This window comes from Euprymna scolopes, chromosome 12, assembly GCF_053919585.1.
Source record: "Euprymna scolopes isolate OS-2025 chromosome 12, ASM5391958v1, whole genome shotgun sequence".
NCBI classification, from domain to species: Eukaryota; Metazoa; Mollusca; class Cephalopoda; order Sepiida; family Sepiolidae; genus Euprymna; species Euprymna scolopes.
Genome location: NC_136493.1, coordinates 45208420 through 45221654, shown reverse-complemented (window position 1 = coordinate 45221654; position 13235 = coordinate 45208420).

Here is a 13235-nt window from a genome sequence, read left to right as displayed (position 1 = left end):
AAACACACTTGGGGCGGTGGTGATGTATAGATTTTACTTTTACTGGTAATTTAAAATCTCTCTCTCTCTCTCTCTCTCTCTCTCTCTCACTTCCTCACTCTCTCACTCCTTCTATCTCTGGAAGAGAAGCTGTAAATACCTTATAATATGTTTATATTACGCCATTTTGAATTTAGAAATAAAGTCACTAAAACCCATCTATTCGTTCTAAAAATTCTATTAATTTAGGTATAATCTGCCAGAAATATTCTATTTATTGATAATTAAATTTAATATTTATAAATTTATATGGTAAGATAGTCAACATTATGATCTTTGGAATATAGACTTTTGTCACTCATTCATTTTATTGCTGTGCAATTACATTCAGCTTCTAAAATAAGACTTGTATATATTATAAGGAAATAAATTATATTTCCACAGAAATATATATATATATATATATATATATATGTATATATATATATATATATATATATATATATATATATATATATATATATATATATATATATATAAAATGTAAATGTTGGTTCGTTCGGAGTTAATTGTCTAAAAAACCACTGGACGGATGGCTTCCACGTTTTGGTATAACATGTTTATTATATTCATGTGTGTTTTTATATATTTCTTTTTAATTATAACATTATACTTAATTTTTCTATGATAAATAGGTGGTTTTCTTTGTACCGATAGGCCATTTTTTTATTTAGGGACAATTATTTATTACCGCTTCCTGTCACGTGACCAGTGGTTCCAATTTAGCAGTTTTCCTGATAGATCTGGAGATTTCGTTTGCAATCTAGCGGGGAATTCTAGAAAATCTGGAGATATTTCGCACCCACACACCCGCAATTTTAGATTAAAAAATAAAGAAAAGCGCTTGAAAATACTTTAAAACATAAAATAAACTCATTCATGTAAGTAAAAAAAAGTAGCATTTATTACCTTTGGTAACAATTATTTATTGATTATTTGTTTTGTTTTTCACCTTTTTTTTCGGCTAACCCTTCTTAAATCTCGCTATAAAATCGATTTTTCCAAGTACATTTTAGGTGGGGGGCATTCCAATCTCCGAAGTTTAGTTTAAAATACGATCTAAGCAACCCTGCTTAATTTAGAAGTATTTAGTCTAAAATTGTAAAAAGCAAGAAACAATAGCAAAAAAAAAAAACTTATACCAATGCAGTAGAATTTAATTATCTACCAACCTAAATACTTTTAACATGCTAAAACAAAGTTTTTTTGTTGTTTTATTTTTCTAATTTCAAAATATGTTGCACCATTATTGTAATGTTTAATTCGCAGTATATTTCAATTTAACTTTTATTATAAAAAGTTTGAGTTTATGATTTGTTTCCTGCAAAAAAGAAACAATACCCTATCTTAAAAAACAGGTAAAACTAACTGATAAAATATGTAAGCCTTCTGGGGAGCTAACCGCTTCAATATAATTCCAGAAACATATAGTGAGAAAACACTGAACATTTTATATATTGAATATACTATATTTATAATTTTTTATGGTAGGAAGTAAATATGGAGTTTTTTTTGGGGGGGGAATTAGCGATTTTTGAAAATTTCAGATGATAAAAGTTAAAAATCTAGCGATTTTCTGGACATTTCTTTCATCTGATCTCGCGGATTTTTTTAAAATCTCAGTTGCCAAAACTGCATCACAAAAAGAACACTACAGGCTTAATGTAAACAGAATGTGTTTACAATATCGGTAAATTTTTAATGGGTTTAATCACATGATTATTGATAATGTAACTATGTGATTAAAATTTAATTAAAATTAACCACACGTGGTCGTTTTCCTATCAAATATTCATCGAATACAGACAGAAGGTACAGACAAAGTGAATGCCGACGCTCAAAGTGTATAAACATTTTGACCCCTCCCTTTACTTAAAAATTCACCAAAAATCAGGAAATTAACCAATTTTAATGAAAATTGCAGTATTTATCAAATAATGATCGCAGAATATAATGAATTAATTATTATTACTTAACTCTTAGTGAAAATGTTTTATTTTGTTTAAACAAAAACTACCTTTACTAAAGTTATGGTTTTTAGTAGTAAATAAAAACACAAGAATTTATTTTTGCTTTTTTATATACATAAAGCATCGTAATTTGTAACAGTAAAAAATAATTTTTACAGTAACATTACGAAAAAAGCTCCTAAAGTCCGTATTAATGGATCCGATATAACTCGAAGAAAAATGAATTCTCACATGCTATTCAGGAAATTAAAGATTCAATTAGATTCCTATTTCAGTCACCTAAATTATTTAGGGTGAAATGAGTTTAGGAATTTATAGCCAAACCTAAATATTTTTTTGCTTAAGAAAAAGAGCATTAATACAGTAAGTTAGGTAAAATTTGCATAGAATGCTCTGCTTTACGGTTGTTGTAAAAATGGAACGAAAATTTGAATTTCGTTCCCTTTTAAATTCGGTACATTTTTACCTTACGCCCAACTCATTGTTCACATTCGACACGTAAACTTTTGTAGCTTTTCGGGTATGCTGGCAAGGTTAGGGGTGTCTATTCCGAAAGCCGTTCTTAACATGGGTAGATTGGTAGGTGTGTCAGAAATTTCGTGAAAAATAGTGAATAATTCCACCCCGTCTTTCTAAGCTTATAACTCCTCGAAAAATGGAACCCAAGCCCTATTTTTTTTCAATTAAAGGAGCAAGGACCAAGGTTTCATTAAAAAAAAACAAAAAAACAAGCAACGTGTTTTTAAAAAAAAAAGGTTTTAAACTTCGAACTTTACAGGTAAATTTCTAAAAACACTACTTCTTTTTTTGTTTTAAATTTGAATATATTATTTATTGACCTTTTCTCTTCAATTTGTGATATATAACACTTTGGTGAGTAAATTAATTATTTACTTTTTAATAGACACTTGAAAATGGGGGGGCGTGAATAAAATAAAACGTTTGTCTAAAATATTATATTCGGTTTATTGGAAAGATCATAAAATTTCAGAAGAAAATATCGTAAAAATAGAATCAATAGAAAAATTTTGATAGATTTTTAAAGTTTAAAAATTGAAAAATATTGAGTTCGTGAAATTCATTACTGTTTATAAAAAAAATATTTCTATTACTTTTAAAACAACTTTAATAGTTTATTTTGGAAGTATAATCTATAAAGAAAATAAACAACCCACTTTTAAAGGAGAAATTACGAGTTTTTTTTATATTTTATTTGCAGTTTCGTGATAGGGGTGTCAAAAATTCCTACAAAAATTCTGATACATCATCTAGATTGTAGTGTTTATTCGTTGTAAACGTACCCGCCAACCTATAAATGTCGACATTTCCAATGTGAATGGTAAGCTGGACTTATGTAAAAAATAACAAAAAGATATACCAAACTGACTTTTTCGTGTAAAAATGGAATTATTTCCCTTTCGTTATTAACTTTTTTTTAATAAATATTTTGTGTTTTATATACATAAAATACAATTGTTGAATGCCACTGTTTTGATTATATTCGTTTGGGGGGGCACAATTAAAACATTAAGAAAGATTAAAACGAAGTGAAATCTAAGTTTCCGTTCCATTTTTACAACAGCCGTTAAATAGCGCATACTCAGCAAGTTTTATCGTAATTTATAAGCATAATGTTGAAACACTAAATCAACATTTTATTATTTTTTTTGCATAATTAATGATGGAAGTATTTTTCTGTTTATTTTCTGGGGGAAAAAATAACAACTTTTATTGATTAAAAAAATTGTAAAAGATAATAAAAGTAAATAAACGAACAAAATGCAATTTTTCTTGAGGAATATGTTCCATTTTAACAAACTGAGCCACAGCAACGCGTGGCCGGGTACAGCTAGTATATATATATATATATATATATATATATATATATATATATATATATATATATATATATATATTCGCTTATACTTCTGTAGATACATCTCTCTCTCTCTCACTTCCTCACTCTCTCACTCCTTCTATCTCTGGAAGAGAAGCTGTAAATACCTTATAATATGTTTATATTACGCCATTTTGAATTTAGAAATAAAGTCACTAAAACCCATCTATTCGTTCTAAAAATTCTATTAATTTAGGTATAATCTGCCAGAAATATTCTATTTATTGATAATTAAATTTATTATTTATAAATTTATATGGTAAGATAGTCAACATTATGATCTTTGGAATATAGACTTTTGTCACTCATTCATTTTATTGCTGTGCAATTACATTCAGCTTCTAAAATAAGACTTGTATATATTATAAGGAAATAAATTATATTTCCACAGAAATATATATATATATATATATATATATATATATATATATATACATATATATATATATATATATAAATGTAAATTTGGTTCGTTAAAAGTGAATAAAACCATATTTCTACGTTACCAATTTATTTGAAATTTTCAGACAACCCTTCTTTAGAGTCGAGGCATGTTTTTATGTCATTAAAATAAATTTACCTCGCGAATTATTAAAATATTAAATAAAATATAAATATTTTTCGAAGTCGTTTCTGCGAGACTTTTCCGGTTTTATTTCTGGTAACTTCCGTTTCAACTACTACAAGGTAAGTAAAAAAAAAAACTTACTCATGCAGAGAGTGATCCGTGCTGAAATAATAACGTTATTATTTAAAAAGCCATTCTTAACATGAGGAAGGGAGGGTGTTTTGTACCTATTCTGTACTTTAACCTTACATTTGAATAAAAAACATATCATAAAAATTTACTTAAACGTGGAAATACGATTTTAAAAAAAATAGCGCGGATCACTCTCTGCATTAGCACACACAAACAAAAAATTATATAATCCCATATTTTAAAAATTTAAATTCATTTATGTACTTACCAATTTTATGTTAAGGCTTTTCAATCATGAAACATTACGTTTTAATTGTTTAGTTTCTTTTCACGGCATTGTTTACATAAAAAAGTTTGTTTTAACTTTTTCTAAACTGTTTCATTTTTACGACATGCCTCAACGTATTATAAAAACCCTAACCTCCCCATGTAAAAAAAAACGCCCTTCCATAAACCTCGAAAGCCGTTCTTAATATGGGGAGTTTGTTCATTCCGAAAGCCGTTTTAACATGGGGAAGTTAGGGTGTTTATAATATGCTGGGACGAGTCGTAAAATTAACGAAGTTGCTATCTATTATTTATTGCAAAAATTGCTTGAAATTTATTTATTTGACAAAAAAAATTACATTTTGGTACTCCTTGGGCGTTGAGTTCCATGGCGACCAGCAGAAAAAAAATAATAGTCGCTCCCTTAGTCCCCCACCCCACCCCGCACGTAACATATTTTATTTACTGACGTTGCCGTAACTAAACGATTATTTGTCACATTTACAAACATTTATTTATTTATTTTGAAAAAAGTTTTACTTTTTATGAATATTAAAAGAAAAATCGGTACTCATACAGAGAGTGATCCATGCTGAAATAATAACGTTATTATTTAAAAAGCCATTCTTAACATGGGGAGGGGAGAGTGTTTTGTACATATTCTGTACTTTAACCTTGCAATTGAATAATAAAAAAAAACACGATTTAAAAAATAGCGTGGATCACTCTCTGCATTAGCACCGAAAAATGTTACTAAACATTTATTAATAATTTCTCACTTTTACAAACATTTGTATTTTAAATTTCTTTTTAAATGACGACTTTTATCGACTTTTTTTTAATACCCCCACCCCCCAAATGGTGTTTATTCCGAAATCCGTTGTTAACATGGAGAGGTTGAGGGTGTTTATTCTGAAAGCCGTTCTTAACATTTGTGGAGGTGGACCTAATGTAAAAAAAAAAAAAAATAAATAAATTTAAAAAAATCATTTACTGATAGCTTCTCACTTTTACAAATATTTTTTAATTTACATGCGCGGATGAACAAATTGTTGAATAGTGCGAAAACAAAACGTTTTTGTAATAAACTTCGGGATAATTTTTTGGGTAAATATTTACATTTAGGTCCACCTCCACAATTTTCTTTTTTAAATGACGACTTTTATTGATAAATAAATTTACTTCTCCACAACTTTTATTGATAAATAAATCTACTTCTCTGTCACGGGCACTGAACCCCTCCTTTTTTTTTTCAATAGTATTTTCGGGTGGGTATGTTGACAACAAACATCAGTTAAATTTTGCAAATAGCCCCCACCTCCAAAACTGGTGTTTATTCCGGAAGTTATTCTTAATATGAGGATGTTTGGGGGGGGTGATTATAAGGTGGACCTTATCTAAAAAAAACAAAAAACAAAACAAAAAAAAACAAGTTTTTTATGCGCACATAAGCAACTACTTTTTTTTATTAACTTTTTTTTTTAACTTTTTTATTTAAAAATTAGTAAATTTCAATGAATAGAATAATAAATCATTTATCATTAATATGTGTTTTTGGTTTTGTGTTGAATGAAACTTTTTTTTTTCATTACAACAATAATGAACCAATTCAAATCTTCCGGCATGCGTTTAAGGGTTACGAAATTATCAATAAATCGTTTAGTTACTAAGCCAACGTCAGTAAATAAAAAAAATGTTACGTGCGCATGCATTAGCCTTGACTAATGGGGGGGGGCTAAGGGAGCGACCATTAAATAATTATGCTGGTCGCCATGGAACTCAACGCTTAAGGAGTATCTAAAGTGGCACTTATGCACTTATGTTATCGTGGTATTTTTTAAAATAGTATTTTCATGTTAAATTCAAATTTTACAATATGTTTTTCTTTTATTAATTTGTTAAGTGAAAGTATAGATAACCCGGTCGGTTTCTAATGTGAGGAAAATCTAGCCCCCCCCCCCAAAAAAAAGGGGTACTCTGGATAATAACAAAACATTAAAATTGCCTCAGTCTCGAAAGATTTCTTCTCTACTGAACGAGGAAACAAACGGTGAAGTGTAGTTCACCTTCTGTTTCTCTCCCCCTCTCTTTTCCTCTCTTAATATCTCTCTCTCTATCCATCTCTCCCTTTCCCTCTCTCAATCTATCTTTCTCTCTATATCACCCTCTCCATCTCTCTTTGAGCCCCTTTCTCTCTCTAACTCCCTCTATCTCTCTCCTTTTCTCTGTCTCATCCCTCTCTTTCTAACCCTCCCCCTCTCTCTGTTTATCTATCAATCCCTTTATCTCTCTATCTCCTTCTCTTTCTTTATTTTCCTCTCACTTTCTCTTTTCTATCTAAACTGTGTCCATCGCTTTATTGCAGATTACAAAATAATCAATATTTCAGTAAATATAAGTTATAAAAAGCTGAAAATTACACCATCCAGGGACTGTATTAAGGTGAGATAAATCCTTAAATTTCATCAAAATTCATGTCATATTTAAAAAGTTGTGTTATTTTTTTAATATTCAAGGAATTTTCACCGTCCATCGCTTTATTGCAGGTCTCACAAAATGCCAAAAAAAGGACGTTTAACAGCTACCGAGAAGCAGAGGATTATTGCAGGACTAGCAGAAGGACTCTCGATCATAAATTTAGCCACAGAACTAAAAAGGGATCCCCGAACTTTAGCTACATTCGTCAAGAACCCCAACATCAAGTCCAGGAAAGATAAGGGCACATGGAGGAACCTTTCTGATCGGGATCTTCGAAAAATTCGTTGAGAGATTGTGCGCAACCCAAACAGCACCAGTGCAACAATTTTTGCGAGGGCTGGAGTCATACCAAGGTCCAGACAAGCCCGATGCAATGTACTGAGTGAAATGGCAAGGAACATCAATCCTATTCCAAGGCCTCCATTGAGTCAAACCCACAAAGAAAAACGATTGGCTTGGGCACAAAAATATATGAAAATGGATTGCCAAAATGTTCTGTTTACAGATGAGGCTCGTGCTACCCTTGATGGACCGGACGGATGGGCCAAAGTTTGGAATCCAAATGGAACTCCAACGCCTTATAGATTTCGTCGCTAACAGGGAGGTGGAGGCATAATGTTTTGGGCGGGAATTATTGGGGATAAGCTATGTGGACCATTCCGAGTGCCAGAAGGTGTCAAGCTCACCAGCAATGCCTACACTGCCTTTCTAAATGAGAATTTGTTACCATGGCTAGATGATCTTCCCTTGTCACGTCGTTTTAAGGTTATGTTTATGCATGACAATGCCCCATCTCATGCTGCTAGGGCAACTATATCCTTCCTTGGATCTTAGGGCTTTGTTCGAGAAACCCTCATGTCCTGGCCACCATGTTCTCCGGACCTTAACCCCATCGAACACCTATGGTCAATATTGAAACGAGGAGTTTATGAGGAAGGAGAGCAGTTTTCTTCGAAGGATGCCCTTTGGAACAAAATAGTCGACGTTGCCAGAACCATTACTCCATCTCAGATCAAATAATTGACCTCCTGGGTGGACAAAAGGTTGTTTAATGTAATTTCAAAACATGGGGGATATGTGGACAAATAATTCGTTTGTTTGACACTAAGCCCTCGGGATGTGCCTTTGTTTTTGTTTATTTTCCCCAGAAAATGTGTTCAATATAAATTTATGATGCTTTGGTATTGTTTTATTGAGCTAAAACATTATCTTAGAAGACTTGCAATAAAGCGATGGACGGTGAAAATTCCTTGAATATTAAAAACATAACATAACTTTTTAAATATGACATGAATTTTGATGAAATTTTAGGATTTATCTCACCTTAATACAGTCCTTAGATGGTGTAATTTTCAGCTTTTTATAACTTATATTTACTGAAATATTGATTATTTTGTAATCTGCAATAAAGCGATGGACACAGTTTATATACCTTCCTCTCTATCTGTCCATCTCTAATCCCTCATCCTATTTTAGTCTCCTAAATAAATTACAGTGAATAAGGCATTGTCAAAACATGGATAAATCCTATTTTAGTCACCTAATTTACTGACTGTGAGAATAGAAGTTATTTGGAAATTACTGCTACCTTGAACAGCACCAGAAGTAACTGGTAAAACCTTTCTAATTAAATTGATTTTGGCAGCCATTTGGTAACAAAATGACATAGCCTTAGTCCTTGCTGCATAAGAAATACCTGCGACCTTGCTGCCAAATAGAAGAATTGTTTATTCTACTTTAAAACATTCAGTTTTTCAAAAATCTCATGTTCGACATCTCCAAAACATCAAATATGGGGAAAAATATTGCAAAAACGCAAACTTATTGTTTAGGATGAATGCACAATGGTACGCAAAAAATCATTTGAGGCTCTTGGTCGATCCTTGCAAGATTTGCCTGGCAATGTCAGACCATTTGGGAATGCAGTAATATTGCTTGTAGCAAATTTCAGACAAATGTTACCCGTTATTCTTCAATCAACACCAGCAGATGAAATAAATGCTTGCCTCAAATACTCTACTTTTTTGTTCCATGTGAAGACATTAAACTTAACTCAAAATATGTATGTCCAGTTGCAAACTGTTCGATCCGCACAAAAACTTTTGTATCACTTGTGGGAAATTGGGTACGAAAAAGTGCCAGCTGATCAGAGTTAAGGGCAAAATTCTTGGACTTTTAACTTCTGTAATTTCTGTAATTTTATTTCATCGAAAGAATAGTTAGTTTAAAAGGTTTTTGCAGATATTCAAATTATAAGAATTCCATTTGACTGAGTGAATGAGCTATTCTTGCAGGTCAATACAAAGATGCCCACGAACTTAACGCTATTATTCAATGTAAAATTCCAAGTGAGGTAGTCAAATACAAATCCATCGACACTGTTGTGAAAGCAGATAAAGTGGTTAATTATCCAACAGCTATATTTGCCAGGGATGCCACCGCATGTATTGCAACTGAAATTTGGTGTACTAATTATCATGTTGTGAAATATAAACCAATCCAAGCTTTGCAATGGCACATAGCTTGCAGTAAAAAAAAATTAACAAACAATATCATAGAAACAACAATCTTAACAGGACCTTTCACAGATGAATATATCTTCATTCCATGCATTCCTATGATTCCACCGGATACATCATTACACTTTAGGAAATTGCACTTTCCAATTTTATTGTCATTTGTAATAAATGACCATCAACAAGACACAGGGAACAATCTTTACAATTGTTGGCCTTACAGTTACACACTGACTGTTTTTTCACATGGACAATTTATGTTATGTATTCAAGAGTCACCAAACCGGAAAATCTCTATATCAGCTAAGAAAATGGAACAAGAAAAATTGTGAACCCATGCAAAATGGAAATTTTAACCTATAAGAAACGTGCTTTTTCTCATTTTGGAACTTTTTCCATTGCGCCAATTTGAGCCACAGCAACGCGTGGCAGGGTACAGCTAGTATATATATATATATATATATATATATATATATATATATATATATATATATATATATATATATATATAGCAAAATTGGCAATTATTAAAAACCTGAAGAGAGTGCTCAATACTATTGCAAAGCAAACGTGTGTTTTATTTAGTTTTATTTTTTTATTACAGTTTTGTCTGTTCTGTTCTGTTCGGTTACATATGTTTCGGATGCTGGACAATGTTTACGATCTAGTAGCCTCGTCAGACCTTATAGAAATGATCATTTCTGTAAGATCTGGCGAGGCAATTTATATATATATATATATATATATATATATATATATATATATATATATATATATATATATTAGGGTTGGGCGATTAATCGGAATCGGAATTGGGAATCTGAAAAATCGACAAATTTGGGAGCATCGGAATCGGTATCGAAATCGAAAAAATTGGTGCCTATTTTCCGATACCAAAACGATTCTTGTAAGTGTCTTTTTATTTGATTTTGTTTAAAACAAAATCTTCCACTGCTGGTAATAATGAATATAATAAATATTTATTGATTTTAAAATAGCAATAAAGCTAAAATCGATAGATCATTCAACACAAGTGTAAATTTAGGTTTCAGGAAATATCTGCACATTTAGCATGAGTTTTTACAGAAATCAGGAAAAATAGCAACTCTATAGTTAAATATTTAGAGATTTATAAAGAATTGGAATCGGTAATTGTATCAGAATTGGGAATTTAGTACGGAATCGGTAATTGTATCGAAATCGGGAAAAATATTGGAATCGTCCCATTACTAATATATATATATATATATATATATATATATATATATATATATATATATATATATATATATATATATATATATATATATATATATACTGGCAGTTCCGCCCGGATTTGCTCGGGCTCTATGTACTGTTCATAACTTTATGTGCATATGTATATATTAAAAAGTGTGAATATGTACGGTAATGCCTTTCTATACAATAGGCCTCTTTAATTACCATAAAGAAAATTGGTAGAGACCGCGGACGTCAAAATTTTTTAAACTTTGGCCCCAGTTTTGACCGCTTAACATTTATTGTATTGGGCTCAAATTAAAATGTTTGACCCATGTCAAAGTAACCTACATCTAAAATTTCCAGTGTTTAGACCTGAAATTGGTGGAGGAGTTTGGGAGAGTCTGCAAAGGTCAACTCTGTAAATTTTGACTTGGCAGCCAAATTTTCGCCCAAAAACGGATTAAAAAGCTTGCTGCATGTTTGAATACCCTTTATGTCAAATTTCAAATATTTAGACACCAAACTGGATTAATAGTTTGCTAGAGACCGCAACGGTCAAATCTTTTGAACTTTGACCCCTTGGAAGCCAAATTTTCAGAAAAAAAACGATTATAAAGCTTGCCCTATGTCTGAATACACTTCATGTAAAATTTCAAATTTTTAGACCAAAAATTAGCTAATTTGGTAGAGACTGCAGAGGTAATTTTTTTTTTTTAACTTATACCCCTATTATGATCCCTTAACATTTATTGTCTTGATCTCAAATCAAATTAAAAAGTTGGATCCATGTCCAAGTAACCTATATCTAAACTTTCAAGTGTTTAGACCCAAAATTGGCGGAGGAGTTTGGTAGAGTTCTCAACGGTCAAATCGTTGAACGTTGATCCCTTAACAGCCAAATTTCTGGCCGCAACCGATTATAAAGATTTTCCCAAATCTCAATACCCTTTATGTATAATTTCGAGTCTGTAGACCGAAAATTGAGAGAGTTATTTGGTAGGGAAGTGTACACAGACAGACACATACACATTTTCACTTTTATATATAGATATAGATATACTAGCATGAGTGCCCGGCGTTGCCCGGGTGTTTTGAGGTGTATTCTGAGCAAAAAAACAAAACAAAAAGAAAACAAAAAAAACAGTCAATTTTTTAAACTTTGACCCCTATTATGACCCCTTAAAATTTATTGTTTAGGGCTCACATCAAGTTATTAAGTTAGATCCATGTCCAAGAAATCTATATAAAAAATTTCAAGTGTTTAGTCCCAACATTGTAGGAGGAGTTTGATAAAGTTCTCAAAGATCAAATCGCTCAACTTTGACATCTTAATCGCAAAATTTCTGCACGAAAACCAATCACATCGATTTTCCCAAATCTCAGTACCCTGTATATCAAATTTCGAGTCTGTAGGCTTTAAATTGACAGAGTTATTGCGCAGGGAAATGTACACAGACACATACACACACACTTTTATATATATATATATATATGTGTATATATATATATATATATATATATATATATACAGAGAGAGAGAGAGAGAGAGAGAGAGAGTGAGAGAAAGAGAAATAGAGACAGAGACAGACATAGACAGAGACAAAGGGAGAGAAAGAGAGAGTAAAGGGAGAGAGATAGACAAGAAGGAGGTTGGAGAGTTCATGAGTTAGATAACAATGCAATTGTTTAGGCTTCAAACTTTGACTCGACTAGAAAACAGGAAATCGTTGACAAAATAACAAATACTTATGTTTCAACATGTGTCTATCCCACTCACGCACCGGACACGTTTTCGATAATTTAACCTTATAACTAAATTCTCTCCTGACACAACCACCTCGTACACACGCGCGCACACCCAAACGATCACATACACACATAAAAAAAAAACGGTACCCATGGCGCCAATCTGTCTCGCAATAATGTAATGGGTTCGTCTCGCAGACATTTCGTTTCTGAGGAGTCAGTATCTCGTTCTCAATTACTTGTTTCCATAATTGCATCCGTACACCATTCCTACTATACTGTTTATATATACGAGCGAGACCTGTGGAAATTCCACAGCGGCATCTTTCAGATGTAATATATTGCTATGAATGGAGACCTCGCGATATTACTGCAGCGCTTTTGTTAAAGCAGTAAAAATA